At 39.9% G+C, this 16,276-nt stretch overlaps 3 pseudogenes; 1 reads left to right on the top strand and 2 right to left on the bottom strand.

Moving 5' to 3' along the window:
• Window positions 1-2,892: 2,892 nt before the first annotated feature.
• Window positions 2,893-3,078, bottom strand: LOC117129476 (annotated as a pseudogene).
• Window positions 3,079-8,677: 5,599 nt separating this feature from the next.
• Window positions 8,678-8,791, bottom strand: LOC117129475 (annotated as a pseudogene).
• Window positions 8,792-9,005: 214 nt separating this feature from the next.
• Window positions 9,006-15,074, top strand: LOC103846100 (annotated as a pseudogene).
• Window positions 15,075-16,276: the final 1,202 nt, after the last annotated feature.

Genomic DNA, 16,276 nt, shown 5'->3' with positions numbered 1-16,276 from the left:
AATGAGAGATGTGAACTATAAATATAAAGTTAATTGTACATATGTTCGGTTATTTTTGGATATCCATTCGGGTTCGGATATTACCCGTTCGGATATCCAATCTCTCCTAATTTAATACCCGTTCGGATATTCTGCTACTTTGGTTCAGATTTCGGTTCGAGTATTTCGGATCGGGTTCGGGTGCCACTTCGGATATCGGGTAAAGTGCGCATCCCTACTAATCTGGTTGAAAGAATCAGTCACATACAGATCCATCAATGCATCCATGAAACACAAATTTGGAAAGAAAAGCTTGAGTTAGAGGAAAAGCGATAGCTCACATCTGAAGGTCATCCATCTCAGTAACATAAACTAATTCCTGATTAGCTTATCCCAATATCTCGCTCTGATTATTTCTACTCTCTTCTAATGAAAATAAAACACTAACTTAAAAGTCAGACTCCGTTGAGACAAATACATCACCGAATTGTAAAGGAGTAGAACAAGTATACAAAGTCCAATGATACTTACAACAAGGATTAAAAATAAACATTTTTTCACTTGAGACATTAAATTCAAATTTTTGTTGGAATCACAGCAAAAAGCCTTCCAGTATTCTAACTTGAGCAACACATAATATTTCGCTACGTACTATGATGATCTTAATCTGTTACATACAAGTTTCATAATCAGAGGTCATTTCAGTGGGTATAATTAAGAAGTTGATCAATATGAAACAGAAATAATATGTGGTAGTTAGATATAATTTTTCACACGCACTGGTAAGACTGTAATCTACTTATGAAGATATAAAAGCTTTTAATTTTGGAAGCATGACTCGGTCTCAATTCCAACTAGTTTATATTTTGAGGTGGAATATAGTGAGTAGCCAATAATGTACTAGTTTTATAAGCGATGGAGGTATAAGCATCCAGATTGACAAATGATGTTAGGGTTCTAACTTCCAAGCCGGGAAAATAAGTAGAAGGGACACAGGAAGATTCAGACTTCGAGGGGAAAATGTCTACAATGTATTGCGTGTGAATCACGCCTCCTTCTTTGTCTGCCTTGAATACCGTTAAATTTGATGTTAGTTTTGGCTGTTACTCCATGTGTTGACTCTTGCAGGACGAATTCATAGGCTCACGTCTATTTGTCGGACCTGTAAAGGTCGTGGAGATTTGATCGTGTCGACTAACATAGATAATGAAAGAAAATTACAGTTTTTGATTTACTTAATCAGCCCTAGTTTTCGGTTTACAGCTTTTGATTTACTTAATCAACATTAGTTTTCGGAAATTTGGAAAGGTTAAAAAGGTCGATTTTGATGTCTACAATGTATTGCGTGTAAACCACACTTCCTTTTTTTTTTTTTTTTTTTGCTAAATTGTAAATATCATTAATCAAAATGAAAGTTTGGTTACAAATTAAATCGCAACCAGATTCTGCTCGAAAGCCATTCTGAATCTTAGGGACCGCAAAAAGTTTAAAAAAACCCCTAAGACACAAAGAAATTAACTCAAAGCTTGCCAACAATGGTGGACTCTGAAGTTAATAAACATTATAGGACAAGACACATCAAATTAAACTCCCCACCCAAGCGCTTCTTGACTACTAGACTACTAGAGTAACCAGACCATCAAGAGAATAGCTAGAGGCAAGTTCAGTCAAGCTCTCACCGAAGTGGCTCAAGCAGGCATCGACAGAGACGGCTGGCTTCCGCTCCGGAGCTCCACTAGAGGAGGAAGAAGCTGACAAACAAGCCCAAGCTAGCGCAGCAGACGACGAAAATGTAGACCTGAGTCAACACCGCTGGAAGAGAAAGCACAAGTTACGGTCAAGCGCAGCCGGTAAATAAAGCTCCCCATCCGGCTACACGACACAAAGGATGCGGCGGCGACAGCAAGTGAACGAAGAAGTTATCTGCCGGAGCTTGGGAGAAGGGGAATGAAGTACTGAAGGAGAAGTAAAACTCCTTGAAAAACAAGCGACCGAAGAGAGTAGAGAAAGCTCATCTTTGAAAGCAGGTGACGCCATCAGAGGGGTTGTCCTCAAAACCTCAGGAGTCGGCATCGAGAGCAGCAAGGAGAGCCAATCAAACTCTGAAAGGCACGCTATGGTTGACGTGTCTCATGACCTAAGGAACAGAGGTCCTCTGAGCGGTGAGCCTTAGCACCGCTGTTACTCCAAAGTGGAGAGGAGAAGCTCTGACGAGACCTTGAAAAACGAGTCCTGCTAGACGCACGGGTACAGGCCAACGACGAAAGCAAAGGCGGAGGCAGCGACGCTTCACCATCTTTCTGGCGAAGGCAAGATCAGATCTGACCCAGATCTGCTCCGATTGAAAGCAGAAACCGAACATCGAAGGCTCCTTAAGCTCCCTGAGAACTCCTCTCCTCGCTGGTGCTCCAGAGAGGTCACACACTCATGCGACACTCGATTAGATCCACCGAGATTCTGGTAAAAATCCAGCAACACCACACAAGAAGGAGAAGGGTAAGACAAAGAGCCTAAAGGAGAAGGCTAGAACGCATGACGGACTGGGGTGGCGACCGGAGCAGGAGAGCTACCGGTCACCGGAAGAAAAAAATATGGCGGCTGATTTAGGGTTTGTGGAGGCTGAGGGGAGAGACTCTAGAGAGAAAACAGTTTCTCTCTCTCTCTCTTGTTTTTGTTTTTCTTTTTTGTGTGATACTTCCTTCTTTGTCTGCCTTGAATACCGTTAAAGATTTGATGTTAGTTTTGGCTGTTACTCCATGTGTTGACTCTTGCAGGACGAATTCATAGGCTCACGTGTCTGCCCTGCAAAGATTGTGGAGATTTGATCGAGTCGACTAACATAGATAATGAAAGAAAATTACAGCTTTTGATTTACTTAATCAGCGTCGATTTTCAAGTAAAAACAAAAAAAGGAGCCTGTCAGACCGCCGTGCAACCGCCCCTGCAAGGTTTAGACCGAGCCGGGTAACGATCCTCTACAGCACCGGATACATCTAAAGATGATCTTAGCCGTTAATCACGCTCTGGTCGCACGGTCATGGTTCATCAACCAGGATATAGGGCCTGTCTGGTCGCACTGTCATGTTTTCAAGTAAAAACAAAAAAGGAGCCTGTCAGACCGCCGTGCAACCGCCCCTGCAAGGTTTAGACTGAGCCGGGTAACGATCCTCTACAGCACCGGATACATCTAGAGATGATCTTAGCCGTTAATCACACTCTGGTCGCACGGTCATGGTTCTGATACGCTCCAGCGTGTGTATTTCCGGAGGAAGAGACATGAGAAGGGTGGAGAGACGTTGGAAGAGAGGGAAATGGATAATGGGGGTTTGAAGTTGGAAGTAGCAGAGGGTGGAGAGACTCTGATTGGAATGGAGGGTTCGGGTCAACAAGTGGGTAGCAAAGCCGAGGACTGAGGTGGAGGCTTTGCCAAGAAGATATTTTCAGGATTTCAAATAAAAGACTCTCGTTGTATTTTCATTTGTTTTTCATGCTGAGATTTGTTGTGTGAAGAGTCGTTATGAGACCTTCAGCTACGTTCGCCATGAGAGCGTAGTACAAACTCAGTACTTCTCTTTGTAATCAGTGATTGTTGTTTATATCATTTGATCGATTCATTCCCTTATACACATACATTGTTCAAAGAGAGGTGTTGATAAGAGAGTTCGTGCTTCAGATCTTATCAAATTGGTGCGTTGTGAACGATCGGACTGGCGATGGCGACTAGTGATGATGGTGGTGATACTTTGGGTGATGGAGTGGATTCGAAGATGGCGACGAGCTATGAGATCTCGTTTCTTCATTCTGAGTGCGAACGATTGCAGATCAAGGCGCAGGTGACGGAAGAACACTTCCGATCGGTGGAAACGAGATTAGCGTCTTACGATGCTCGTTTCGACTCGTTGGATAAGCGATTCGATCGTCTGACTCAGTTACTGTTGGATCAACAAACGGAGAAAGCACAAGGGAAGAGGATCGCTTCACCGCGATCGCCTCCTCCGGAACTATCTTCTTCTACAAGATCAGGTATGGGAGCTGTTAATCAAGGTTATCAACTACCTCCTTCGGTGTTTGAGAATCATGAAAGCTTGTTGAAGAAGGTAGAGATGCCAGTGTTTTCGGGGAAGGATCCATTTGAGTGGTTGGCTCGAGTGGAGAGGTATTTTCGGATTGGGAATTTCCATGGTAGAGAAAGGTTGCAGTTCGTCTCAATGAGTTTGGAAGGACCAGTGTTGAATTGGTTCAACGCAGAGATGGAGACTGAACCATTTATTGATTGGATGCAATTTAAGAGGAGATTGGTGTCACGATTTCGCCAGAGGTTGGAGGATGAACCTGGGAAGCGTTTGTTTTCTTTGAAACAAACAGGTTCGATTATGGATTATGTGAATGAGTTTGAGGCCTTGCGATCTATTGTGACAGGAGTGGATGAGCGTAATTTGGTCCATGTGTTTTACAATGGTTTGAAGCCAGAGATGCAGGAGGTGATTAAGATGAAGGAACCTAAGGGATTAACGGAGCACATTACAGCGGTGATCAGTATGGAGGGTAGTGCATTCTGTAAATCTGTGGGAGCGGTGGCGGTTGATAGTCAAGGGCGTCGATCAACAGCGAGTACGTTTGGGAGGACGTGGTCTAGTAATACTGGACGTACGGTAGCTACGGGTGAGAAGAATGCTGCTCCGGCATCTGGAACGTTTCGACCTCGCTTGAAATATACGGATGCGGAGCTGGATCAGATGAGGAGAGATGGTATTTGCTTCAAGTGTAAGGGACCGTATGTTAAACCTCATTTCTGTCCAAAGAAGGAGTTGCAGGTGTTAACAGTAATCAATGGATTTGAGGTAGAAATTTTGGATGAGGGGGTGTTTGCATGGGATGGTGCTGTGGAGGAGTTGGATCAGAGACCAATGGAGTTATCTTTTAATGCCTTCCTGGGGATTGATACACCGACAACGATGAAGGTTAAAGGGATATTTGGACAGCAGGAATTTGTAGTAATGATCGACAGTGGTGCTACACATAACTTTGTGGCTCCTCACGTGGTTGACAAGGCAACTTTACCGTTATCTACGGAAAAGAAGTTTCAGGTCTTACTTGGAACGGGGGTTAACGTTGAAGCTTTGGGAATTTGTAGGACTGTTCCTTTTCAACTACAAGGAGTGTCGTTCAAGGGAGACTTTGTGGCTCTGGAATTGGGTGGAGCGGATGTTATCTTGGGAATCTCTTGGTTGCGAACGTTAGGCACGTGTTTGATGAATTGGGAGACACAAGAGATGTCATTTAAACACGGCGCCCAGACGTTAACGTTACGTGGTGATTCTTCTCTTCACTTTCAGGCTGTGGCGCTCCGTTCAATGCGGGTTCCTGACTTTGAAGATGTATTGGAGTTAGGGGAAGCTTCTGTGGTTGACACTCGGGTTCCGGCGGTGGTGGAAGAGTTGTTAGAAGAATTTGTGGGGGTTTTTGCCATACCTACGGAACTTCCGCCGGGTCGTGGCAGAGAACATGCGATACATTTGACCCCGGGTGTTACTTCGATCTCGGTCCGTCCTTATCGCTATCCACATGCGAGTAAGGAAGCCATGTCTACGATGGTTGCAGAGATGTTGCAGAGTGGAATTATCAGACCAAGTTGTAGCCCGTTTTCTAGTCCTGTGTTGCTAGTTCGTAAGAAGGATGGGTCACATCGTTTTTGTGTGGATTACAGGGCGTTAAACAGAGCTACCGTTCCTGACAAGTACCCGATTCCAATGATTGATCAGTTGTTGGATGAGCTTTATGGTATGTCGGTGTTTTCAAAGTTGGATTTACGTTCGGGGTATCATCAGATACGTATGAAGGATTGTGATGTGGAGAAGACAGCTTTTCGCACACATGAGGGTCATTATGAGTTTTTGGTGATGCCGTTCGGTCTCACTAACGCTCCGGCTACGTTTCAAGGACTGATGAATGAGATTTTTCGTCCTTATTTGAGGAAGTTTGTCTTGGTCTTCTTTGATGATATTTTGGTATATAGTGCGACTGAAAGTGAGCATGTGGAACATCTTCGGGTGGTGCTTAAGGTATTGGCTGATCAGAAGTTGTTTGCTAACCGGAAGAAATGCGTCTTTGCGCAGCCACAAGTAGAATACCTTGGTCACATCATTTCGGCGGAGGGTGTGGCAACGGACAGTTCTAAGACTGAAGCTATGCAGCGCTGGCCGATACCACGGACTGTCAAGGACTTGAGGGGATTCTTGGGTCTTACGGGGTATTACCGCCGTTTCGTGTATCACTATGGTATCTTGGCTAAACCGTTGACTGATCTGTTGCGCAAGGACAAGTTCAGTTGGTCACAGATTGCTCAGTTTGCGTTTGATCAACTCAAGAAGGCCATGTCTACGGCTCCTGTGCTCGCGTTACCTGATTTCAATGAACCTTTTGTGGTTGAGACCGATGCTTCAGGAGTGGGTTTGGGCGCTGTGTTAATGCAGAAGAATAGGCCTATTGCTTATTTCAGCCGCAGCTTAACACCTCGAGAACAGTTGAAGCCTATATATGAAAGGGAGCTTATGGCTATTGTTCTGGCTATTCTTAAGTGGAAGCACTACTTAATGGGTCGTCGCTTCGTGGTCCATACTGATCAAAAGAGTTTGAAATTTCTCCTTGAACAGCGTGAGGTGTCTATGGAGTATCAGCGCTGGCTCACGCGTCTTATGGGGTTTCAATTTGACATTCTATACAAGCCAGGAATTGAGAATAAAGCTGCTGATGGTCTTTCACGTTAGATGCAGGCTTCTGTCGTGGGGACTAGCTCGTCCTTGTTTGCTTTAATAGTGCCGCGTATGCTTCAGTTGCAAGATATCTATGCAGAGGTTGAGCTTTCTGAGGACATACAGGCTCTTAAGCAACAAGTACTAGCGGGAGAACCGGTGAAACAGGGTTACTCTATCGTTGATGGCAAACTTTGGTACAAGAAACGGTTGGTGATTCCTCATACATCTCGCTTTGTTCCTTTAATTTTGCAAGAGTGTCATGATGGTCTTACTGGGGGTCATTCGGGAGTGCTCAAGACCTTGAAGCGCATACAGCAATCTTTTCAGTGGAAAGGAATGCGTGTAATGGTTCAGGAGTATGTTTCTCGGTGTGTGATTTGTCAAACTCACAAGACCTCTACACTGTCTCCATCTGGCCTTCTTCAACCACTCCCGATTCCTTCTCAAGTTTGGCAGGACATCAGCATGGACTTTATTGATGGGTTGCCCGCTTCTTCAGGATTCAATGTGATTTTCGTGGTCGTGGACAGGCTAAGCAAATACAGTCATTTCTTTGGTCTGAAGCATCCTTATTCTGCGTTGGATGTTGCGAGCAAATTCATTTCGGAGATTGTCAAGCTCCATGGGTTTCCATCCTCGATCGTGTCTGATCGGGATAAGGTGTTTCTCAGTACGTTCTGGAGGGAGTGTTTCCGTCTTTCGGGCACTCAATTGAAATACAGCACCGCCTTTCATCCTCAAACCGACGGTCAGACGGAGGTCTTGAACCGTTGTTTGGAGTCCTATTTGCGCTGCTTTGCGTCGGCACATCCAAAAACGTGGTACAAGTACTTGAGTTGGGCAGAGTATTGGTATAATTCATGTTATCACACTTCCATACACACCACACCTTTCAAGGTCGTGTATGGTCGCGATCCTCCTTCCTTGTGTCACTATGAAGTTGGGTCTACAGCTAACTTTGATCTGGAGTCTATGTTATTGGAGCGTGATCGCATGCTTGAGCAGTTGAAGGCGTTTTTGAGCAGAGCGCAAGAAGCTATGAAACGTTCGGCTGATAAGCATCGCCGGGATTTGGAATTCGCGGTAGGCGATAAGGTTTTTCTGAAGCTCCGACCATATAGACAACAGTCTGTGACTCGCCGTATCTGTCAGAAACTTGCGGCCAAATTCTATGGCCCATATGAGATCATTGAGCGTATTGGAAAGGTGGCGTATCGCTTACGTCTGCCAGAAGGGTCTCGGGTACACAACGTGTTTCATGTTTCTCAGCTAAAGGCCGTTGTGGGCTCGGCAGAGCAGGTGACATCTTTACCGACAACATTTTCGGATCAGGGAGAGTTCATTTTGATTCCTCAATCGATTTTGGACACTCGCTACACTGCGGAAGGATACTTGGAGATTCTAGTTCAGTGGGTGAGCTTGCCGACACATGAGGCTTCGTGGGTGTTGGGTTGGGAATTTGCGAGGCAATTTCCTACTTTTCCGCTTGAGGACAAGCTTCGTCTCGTGGGGCGGGGTACTGATACGCTCCAGCGTGTGTATTTCCGGAGGAAGAGACATGAGAAGGGTGGAGAGACGTTGGAAGAGAGGGAAATGGATAATGGGGGTTTGAAGTTGGAAGTAGCAGAGGGTGGAGAGACTCTGATTGGAATGGAGGGTTCGGGTCAACAAGTGGGTAGCAAAGCCGAGGACTGAGGTGGAGGCTTTGCCAAGAAGATATTTTCAGGATTTCAAATAAAAGACTCTCGTTGTATTTTCATTTGTTTTTCATGCTGAGATTTGTTGTGTGAAGAGTCGTTATGAGACCTTCAGCTACGTTCGCCATGAGAGCGTAGTACAAACTCAGTACTTCTCTTTGTAATCAGTGATTGTTGTTTATATCATTTGATCGATTCATTCCCTTATACACATACATTGTTCAAAGAGAGGTGTTGATAAGAGAGTTCGTGCTTCAGATCTTATCAGGTTCATCAACCAGGATATAGGGCCTGTCTCCTTAGAAATCAAGGATACAGAGGTACGATCCTATAGAACAGATCCTGTTCAAGTAAGGTCGTGTTCATCGTTGCTGTCTCTTGGTTATATATACAACGAAGTCTTTTACTATTCTAGTGATGTGGGAGTTTGCGCATCAGAAAACAGAACTTAAGTCACATACTACCATAAATGGCTTATGGGAGAAGGCCCACTTATTTATGAAAGCCCATCTCTAACTTATTTTTCCATGTTCCTCTACTACGCTCTAACAAGACTGAGCTATTTATATGATTTAGACAATCAACCACATGCAGATCCATCAAAGCAGGGCTAAGCGGCTATGAAACTCAAATTTTGAAAAAAAAAGCTTGAGACAGAAGAAAAGCAATAGTTCAGTTGGGAGAGCAGAGCGTGAGACTGAAGATCTTAAAGGTCATGCGTTTCATTTTCAAATGGACAGGACATGCATGCTTCATCACCAAGGTACCAGACAAGTTAAAGAATCGAACCGTTTCATAAAAAATATACACAATGCCATTATGTCAACGTCAATAACTTTGTGAAGGGATAGACAGACATTCGGATCCTTGTTCGGGTTTGGTTCGGATCTATTCGGGCTTTGAGTTTTCGAGATAAGAGATTTAAATCCTATTTTAGTATTTATAAATTTTGGTTTATATTCGGTTCGGATCTTTGTGATTCAGTTTGGATCTTTGTGGGTTCAGCTTTGATTCAAATATCCATTTAAATTATGTAAACAAATTAAAAAATCTCAATATACCATATAATCCTTAAAATCCAAAAATAAAAATAATATACAACATATAAATTTGAATAATCTATGTTAAATATCCAGTGACGGAGCTAGAAATTTTTGACTGGAGTTATGATATATAAATTTAATATTTAAATAAGATATATATATAGGAGTATATTATTGCAACAAAAAATACTTGTTTTACAAATTAATAGAGGCACATAAAATTTTAAATACAAATTAGTGGGGTCAAATGAAAATTTTTGACTAAATATTATAGTAATTTTAAAAATAAAAACACCAAAAAAAAAGGTTTCCAAATTTTACTAGGGTCAAGTGACCCCCACAATTCCTTCTTTTCCTCCTCCCCTGTAAATATCTAAAATTAACATAAAAATTGGTACGGTTTAGATATTTGGACATAGAACCAATATGTATTTAAGGTGTTTTCGGTGTTTTGACTATTTTGAATAATTAAAAAAATTACTTTTAACTATTTTAAGTATTTGGATAATTCAGATTATTTTTTAATATTCTGATATCTTGGATATTAAATCTAACAATAATTAATATATTTAATTTCATAATTTTGATTCAGGTATTTTTGGTATCCAAAATATTTCATTTCGGGTATTCAGATACTAAAATTTTTTATTTATTTGAATATCATGCCAGTTCAGTTCAGGCTTAGTATAATTTTTTGGGCCGGATTTCAGTTTGATTTTTCGATTTCGGGTATTTTGCCCAACCCTAACTTTGTCTTCACAACTATTTAACAGTGATACGAGAATCAGACTGTGATTCACTTATTGTTTTTCTTATACCGTTTTATAAACAGTGCTTCTATTAATCTTCAAACAAAAACTTTCGATCACCGTGGACCCACTGTAAGTTTTTGTCTTCTCTAACGTTTCGCCCACTTGAATACATGTAAAGCCCAACCATCCCTTATTTCATTACTCATATTTGTTCTTACACATAATAGCAAAGATGCATAGTGTAAACTTTGACGTATAGTCAAAACAGTAACATAACAGCAAAGATGCATAGAGTTTTTAAAAATCGGTCTTCAAATTAGTAGTCTACATTTAGAAGTATAAAATTAGATTACCAAAAGAAGAAACTGCAACAAGGAGGAAAATATATTGTTACAAAATTAAAAGAAAGTAGGTAAAGTGTAACTTTTCACCTTTTTATCTTTTGGTCTGAAGAAGAAATCAGAAGGTGGAACTTGGAACTGGTCTTTGTATGTACTCAGGGCCGTCTAACAGTACGCGCAAATGGAGCGGTTGAACAGGGCCCCGAAATATAAAAATAAAAAATTTAAGAATTTTTTAAAATATATAAATAAACTATGGTAAGAAACTTTAAAATTTTATATATAATGCTAAATTTAGAACTTATAATTTAAAAAAATCAGATAAAGTTATTAAATTTTAAAATTACGTAATAAAATGTACGATTAATATTTTTTTTTGAACAAGGCCTAAAATTAATTTGAGACGGCCCTGTATGTACTTTTGTAAGTTCTGGTTCCCACAGAAGATATAGGTTTGTATGCACGCTCTACTCTTAATAACATCAGAATCAAATGTATGTATTAATTAGGCCTGTCAAGCTAACTTTGATTATCTGTTCTCTGTTGTATGGGCAGTGAGGACTCTCCTAAGGACCTTGTGGATCTTACAGCCGAAGCAATGACGTACATGACAATGACTCTACCCTCATTTTTGCCTATCTCATCCTCCAACTTCCATTTTCTTTCTAACAGCAAATTTTGTATATATGTACGTGCTTGCATACATATACATCAATGCAATGTGTAACGACTGATAGGAAACATTCATGATCATCTAAGGAATGAGGAAAGGGTTATGTCATTTAGAATCAAAGAAAAAAAAGAGAAATTATAGGTCCGAGAGGAGCTAAACGTATCGACTGTTAAATATTTTTTAGAAAAAGAAACTAGCCGAAATGCATGTAAATGTTTTATAAGATACTTATATTTTTTTTTTTTTTCTTTTTAGTTGATCAAGATTTTTTTGAGAGAACCGGTAGGTTACACTAATATTGAACTTTGGGTTAAATTTACCACCGAAAAACTCTCTACCAGTGGGTGTAAGATATTGAAACGGTAATTAGTCATGAAAATTATTTGATCGTACAACTCAATAAATACACGTTCTCGGTTAAGATTTCATTTAAAATTGTCTTGTCTCAATAGATTTACAAAATTTCAATCATTTACCTATATATTAACTATTTTAAAACATAAAAAATATTAACTACTTACCCTTGTTGATATTTATGTAGGAAGATTTATATCTTCTTCCTTTGAAAATGTGTTTTATCGGCGATTGAACGTCATGCTTATAATTTTAAAACAACACAAACATTATTAGTGTAAACTATATAGTTTGAGCTAATCATTGTACATTATTTATAAAATCAGATAAATATATTTTAAAGTTAAGTGTTTGTAACAAAATTATTTATTATTAAAAATGAAAAAAAACCAAATCAACACCACCAAATGTTAGCGGATGAGATCTGCATGCAGATCTCCCGCTTTTTCCACAAAAAGACAAAAATATTAAAATGCATGTAGATCTCCCGCTTAAACTGTTTTTGCAAACAGAAAAACGTGAATAATGAATGTATTGCGGGAGAACTACACCTGTATGAGAACTGCACTTGTCCTGCCATTCTATTCATAACCATAGAATGTGATTTTCATATTACCGAGCAAATGGATGAATTAAGAAGTATGACAAGAAAAGTTAGGTTGATCAAGCCTACACAAAAGTACCAAGAAATGGAATGGATGATAGTGTGTGGAAGAGGAAAAGGAGGCTATAAAGGTCGAGGTTCCTAGATCAAGTGCACAAGTTTCCTTCTTAGTTTGGTCAAACTAAAGAGTATTATTAGTAAGTTCTTGGTTTAATAACTCTTTCATTGCTTTTTTTATGTATCCAACTTTCTTAAACTATGTGATTTACTTGTACCTTGTCTTTTTTAAATTGAATGCCCTTTTTCTATAAGAAAAAAAAAGTAACTGTATATTTAGAGAGAGAGAGAGAGAGAGAGATGGTGGGCTCAGGAAGTGTAGGAGGAGATAGAGGCAAAGATGCTGTAGGAATGATGGCACTTCACGAAGCGCGTAGAAGCGTGTGTCTTAGTTCCGACTGGATTTACTCTGTTTTCTAACCATTCGTCTCCGACCGTACAAAAACACATCTCTCTCTCTCTCTCTCTCTCTCTCTCTCTCTCTCTCTCTCTCTCTATGTTATTTATCTTTTTGTTTCTCTTTCTGATTACAGGAGGGTCCGTGGTGGAAATGGATGCAAGATTGGTGATGAAAGTGGCAGCTTGTTAGTTCTTTCTCTGCTTTTCAGAGAAGATAGACAGAAACAGAGCAGCTCTGTTTTTATCCAAGATATGAACAGTTTTTTTTTTGTGATTTAAATTTTAAAGGATGTTGATGTGGGAAGATGGGGAGGAGGAGGGAGAAGTGAAGATCTTTGTCTGGGACCAGACATTGAAAGTGAAGATCTTGTCAGAAAAGCATTCAGCAAGATGTCCATTCGGTTATACAATTATGGAGAAGGGTGGGTAAATGAGTAGGTGGTTTATATAAGTAATTATGGAAGAAGATAATTAGATTTATATAAAGACACACACACCCTAATCGCCTCATAATTAACAAAGCTTTTGATTAATTATCATCTAGTGAATATCTTTTGTATGACATCTGCAGATTGATGGGTAAAGACGTAAAGTTGCTTCTGATAAATGTCACAAATGGGTATTCAAAGAACCATCTGAATCTGAACCCAATCTTGCTAATTACTGGCAGAGTTCTTTTGATGCTGTACGTTTTCCCAAGACTTCCAACAGATATTTACACCATTTCTTTGTCACATCTTGATGGTTACCTTACACTTTAGCTTTTGGTTGTTCATAAATTTAATGCAGATTCCTCCAGAATGGACCGACCAATTTGAATCAGGCATCCAGGTCAACATTCAAACTTCAATTTTTAACACTGTTTCTTGATCTTACTTACCTTAACACTGTTTAAAATTTTGACCAGACAATTGCTGTGATTCAAGCAGGACATGGTCTGTTACAGCTAGGTTCTTACAAGATTGTGAGTTTTTTTCTTTCATATTAGCTTATTCTATTTGGCTATATGGTGTGACAACTCATTGTTTTTATTGTATCCAGATTCAAGAAGATCTTCATTTTGCGCTGAGGATGAGTAAAATGGTTGAATCAATCGGTTATCAATCAGGTTTATACCTCTCACAGCTCTTCTCTTCAAACGGAACCGCTGCTACTCCATCTTCTTCCTCAGTTCCAAACCAGCAGCTTCAATCTCAAGGTTTTAACTGGGGATCACATTCTCCGTTGTTGCCTTCCTCTAGCTTCCAGAACCAACTACCTGCATCAACAAGATATGGTTTCCTTCAAGAAAGCAATGCTCCTCCTCAGATGCTTCCTCCAGTGGAAGAACAAGAAGACGACATCAAATGGCTTATCTTTGTTCAATGCATTGACTGGCCGTGCAGAGGAAGCTAGTAGGCACCAGGAGCAGAACCAAATGAATATCGAAAACCAGAACGAGTTGTTGAGCCTTGAAAGTCATCATTACCAGCAAGAAAGGACTCTTCGGCATCAACGACAACCTCGCTCCATCAGCAACCACTAGAGTTCAGGAACAACTCCGGAAGCAATGCAGGAATGTGCCCTGACGTTCTTGAGATGATTTGACAAGTTCAGTATTCAGGTTTCAGAAGATAATTAAATGCTAAAAGCTTAATTTTAAGAATGTTGTTTCTTTCTTACATCTCCTCCTCGTTTTTTTTTTCTCATATTTGTTCTTACACATAATAGCAAAGATGCATAGTGTAAACTTTGACGTATAGTCAAAACAGTAACATAACAGCAAAGATGCATAGAGTTCTTAAGAAATCGGTCTTCAAATTAGTAGTCTACATTTAGAAGTATAAAATTAGATTACCAAAAGAAGAAACTGCAACAAGGAGGAAAATATTGTTACAAAATTAAAAGAAAAGTACGTAAAGTGTAATTTTTCACCTTTTTATCTTTTGGTCTGAAGAAGAAATCAGAAGGTGGAACTTGGAAGTGGTCTTTGTATGTACTTTTGTAAGTTCTGGTTCGCACAGAAGATATAGGTTTGTATGCGCGCTCTACTCTTAATAACATCAGAATCAAATGTATCTATTAATTAGGCCTGTCAAGCTAACTTTGATTATCTGTTGTAGGGGCAGTGAGGACTCTCCTACGGACCTTGTGGACCTTACAGCCGAAGCAATGACGCACATGACAATGACTGTACCCTCATTTTTGCCTATCTCATCCTCCAACTTCCATTTTCTTTCTAACAGCAAATTTTGTATATATGTACGTGCTTGCAAACATATACATCAATGCAATGTGTAACGACTGATAGGAAACATTCATGATCATCTAAGGAATGAGGAAAGGGTTATGTCATTTAGAATCAAAGAAAAAACAAGAGAAATTATAGGTTTGAGAGGAGCTAAACGTATCTACTGTTAAAAATATTTTAGAAAAATAAACTAGCAGATTTGTTGCTTTTATATTTAAAATTGTTGCAAAAATAATTTTTTTTACATCGAACGACTATTCCATTACTCAAAGAACTTTAGGTGATCTCAGTAACCATACATGAATAGAACAACCAATAACCAATGTAACAAAGCTTCGTATGAAAGGATCTAGCAATCTTACATAACGAATCTGATATTCCATTTTGTGCTCTTGGGATGTGAGATAACTTGAATTCCGAAAAGCATAGCTGGAGCGTCTTTATCGCCTCTAATTCGGTTGTAAAACTTGGTCAAACTTGAGGCTCCTCTATCTTTGCTATTAAATCCTTATAATCTGTGTCAAAGCTCTGACACGAAGAATGTAGAAGTATATTCTCCATTGTCCATCGTAGTGCCTCCACTTCTGAATGTAGAGCAGACTCTCGCCTACTTAAATTTCGCATTCTCATAAGTTGTATTTGTCCCATACTATCCTTCCAAACTCATCCGCAACCGTTAAACTGTTCCATGGAAGCCCATTATCCATCCACCATACATATGCAGGGGCGTCCCTCGGCACAGCGAGGTGAAGCACAGGCTTTGGGCCCCCAAATTTTTCTGGGCCCCCATTTGAAAAAAAAAATTATTATATATATATTTTTAAGTTTTATGGTACAAAAAAAGATTGTCAATGAAGTTAGAAAGTTATCCTAACAAAATATTATCATTTCAATGGGATTCAATAGAAAAAAAAATAGTTTTGATTAAATTTCTTCTCATTTTCAAAGTTTTTATGTTTATGTATGGACCCCCAAATTTTTTTTTGCTTGTGGCCCCAGTTAGTAGAGGACCGCCCCTGTACATATGTTATCCAAGTATATGGTTTGGGGTTCCTCGTTGTGAAGCTCTTGTGGAGTATCCAGTACCATCTTATTCGCATTAAACCAAGCCTGACATTCGCTTTCAGCATATCTGACTAACTCCAAAGGATCTCCATCAATTCCCCTGTAGAGTTTATCGTTTAGAGCTTTCCAGATATACGAGATTATTCATGGATAAGGGTCTCTATCAAACTATGGCTCAGCAATGTCATTCTTCCTCCAGAATAAATAATCCATGTTGGCATAAATATTAGGCAAAGGAAATATGTTAGGAACAGATGGTGTTGATGCTAGGGACCATACTTGCAATGTTGGAGGGTATTCAAATATGGCATAAATAGCAGTTTCTTC

Source organism: Brassica rapa, chromosome A10 (assembly GCF_000309985.2).
Source record: "Brassica rapa cultivar Chiifu-401-42 chromosome A10, CAAS_Brap_v3.01, whole genome shotgun sequence".
NCBI lineage: Eukaryota > Viridiplantae > Streptophyta > Magnoliopsida > Brassicales > Brassicaceae > Brassica > Brassica rapa.
Note: the sequence above shows the minus strand (reverse complement) of the source record. Positions and strands in the feature narration are given on the sequence as shown.